Below are 2,954 nucleotides of genomic sequence, written 5' to 3'. Positions count from 1 at the left end.
GTGAGACCTGTGTGTAGTAACGTACAGTGCCTTCAGAAAGTATTCATACCCCTTGACTTTTTCCACATTTCTCTGTGCTATAGCCTGAAGTTAAAATGGATTACATTTAGATGTTTTGTCACTGGCCTACACACAATATCCCAAAAGGAAAAAATTGAATTGTTTTTCGATTTTACAAAACATAATAATTTACTAATTATTTTTTTTTAAATCAAGCTGAAATGTCTTGAGTCAATAATTATTCAACCCCTTTGTTATTGCAAATTTGCTTCAGTCACATAATTAGTTGCATAATAGTGTTTAACATCATTTTTGAATGACTACCTCATCTCTGTACCCCACACATATCTGTGTCCTTCCTCTCAGTTGCCGGAGAGGAAGGAAACCACTCAGGGATTTCGTCATGAGGCCAATGGTGACTTTAAAACAGTTACAGAGTTTAATTAATGGCTGTGATCAACAACATTGTAGTTACTCAGGGGTGACAGGTAGCCTAGTGGCTAGAGCATTGGGCCAGTAACCGAAAGGTTGCTGGATCGAAACCCCTAGCTGACAAGGTAAAAATCTATTGTTCTGCCCCTGAACAAGGCAGTTAACACACTTCCCCTGTAGGCCATCATTGTAAATAAGAATTTGTTCTTAATTGAATTGCCTGGTTAAATTTAAATTTTTAAGGCACTAAAGCAATATTGCAAAATATGTGACAAAGCAATAACCTTTTGTTCCAAATAAAAAGTGTTATGTTTGGGGCAAATCCAATACAACACATTACTGAGTACCACTCCATATTTTCAAGCATAGCAGTGGCTGCATCATGTTATGTGTATGCTTGTAATCGTTAAGGACTGGGGAGATTTTCAGGATAAAAAATAAACTAAATGGAGCTAAGCACAGGCTAAATCCTAGATGAAAACCTGGTTCAATCTGCTATCCCCCAAACATTGGGAGAGGATTTCACATTTAAGCAAGAAATGCAAGACAATAATCCTAAAGTGAAATCTACACAAGAAGATGGTGAATGTTCCGCAGTGTCAAATTACAGTTTTGACTTACATAAATCTGCTTGAAAATCTATGGCAATCTAGCATTGACTGACAACCAATTTGACAGATATTGAATCATTTTTAAAATAATAAATGGGCAAATGTTTCACAATAGGGATAGGGGGATACCTAGTCAGTTGTACAACTGAATGCCTTCAACTGAAATGTGAGGGAGGCTGCCTTATTACAGGCGTGTAAAGTGCTTAGAGACGGACCCAGAAAGACTCGCAGCTGTAATCACTGCTAAAGGGGATTCTAACATTTACTCAGGGGGTTGAATACTTATCTAATCAAGAGCTATTAGTGCGGCCTCCTGAGTGGCGCAGTGGTCTAAGGCGCTACATTGCAGTACTTGAGGCCTAACTACAGACCCGGGTTTGATCCCAGGCTGTGTCACAGCCGGCTGTGACTGGGAGACCTTTGAGGCGGTACAATATTGGCCCAGAGTCGTCTGGGTTAGGGGAGGGTTTGGCCGGCCCGGGATTTCCTTGTCCCATCGTGCTCTAGTGACTCCTTGTGGTGGGCCAATCGCCTGCAACCTGACTTCGGTCACAAGCTGACTTCGGTCACCAGCTGGAGGGTGTTTCCTCCGATACATTGGTGCGGCTGGTTTACGGGTTAAGTGAGCCGTGTGTCAAGAAGCAATGTTTAAGAGGACGCATGGCTCTCGACCTTCGCCTCTCCTGACGCCGTAGGGGAATTGCAGCGACGGGACAAGACTGTAACTACCAATTTGAATATCAAGAAAGTGGGGGTAAAAGTACAACAAAAACAAAAAATATAAATACATTTTTTACTAACGCTAGAATTTTTCTTCCACTTTGACATTAGAGTATTTCGTATACATGGATTGTTGACAAAAAGGACAAATCCATTTTAATCCCACATTGTAACAGCAAAATGTGGAAAAAGTCCAGGGGTGTGAATACTTTCTGAAGGCACTGTATGTGTTATCTCTGAAAACGGTGATATTTATATATGTGTGATTATAAACACCATACTGTGCCTGCTCCACTGATGAACCATTTATTACTGTGGGTGAAATGCTACCTAACTTTTCGTTCAAATGTCAATAAATCACATCCTCATATGCTTTACTCAGAAGTCTAAGTTGTGTATATCAATTAAGGATTTGGCCCTGTGAAATTATTGTTGGAAGCTTTAGAAAATATTAAACACATATTGATCGGATGAACATTCAGGAAATTATAGGGAATGGACTGTTATAGATATTCCCATTTGAGGTCCTTGTGTTCAAAATAGTCAGTTAAGACACACTGATCTGAAGCAAATAATAGCTTGAAGCAACATCTAGATTCTAGACCGTGCTGAGGGCATAATCTTTTTCCTTTCTTGAGATAATGAGCATTCTCATTGAGACCTCTGTGTATATGTATAGATCTAATGTAATTTCAATCTTTTCCAGGTGCCTGCTGACTTGATGTGCATGTCTCTGCATAACAAAACACATTTTTTTACTGAACATTATCACCTGTTAAATTTCACCTTTGAAGAGGCCTGAGGAAGCAGCTTGGGTTCTTTTGAACTCTTGACTCCTTTCCCTGTGCTGTTGTCACAGAAACAGACACGATAAAACATTCCTATCTCTTTAACACCAGCTTCATCTGTAGCTAGTTCCTTAGTGGGCTGTTAAATAGTAACCTCACTCCACATTTATAACCTTTAATCCCCAGGCTTGTACACTGGCTAATGATGCATAGCATTAGATACCGATCTACTTTTGAGAAATGAGTCGGTTTGTGTTATTGTGTGGGAAGGGTTGTCGTTTGTATCCGTGTTTGGCTTTTGTGTGTGTCCTTGAATTAAAGGATAACCCTGGAAACCAACATAATTCACTTTTTCTCAAATAGTTTTGTTTCAATGCATATTTGGAAAACTCTCAAAAGGATC

Source organism: Oncorhynchus mykiss, chromosome 4, assembly GCF_057628025.1.
Source record: "Oncorhynchus mykiss isolate SJ-2025 chromosome 4, ASM5762802v1, whole genome shotgun sequence".
Classification (NCBI taxonomy): domain Eukaryota; kingdom Metazoa; phylum Chordata; class Actinopteri; order Salmoniformes; family Salmonidae; genus Oncorhynchus; species Oncorhynchus mykiss.
Note: the sequence above shows the minus strand (reverse complement) of the source record.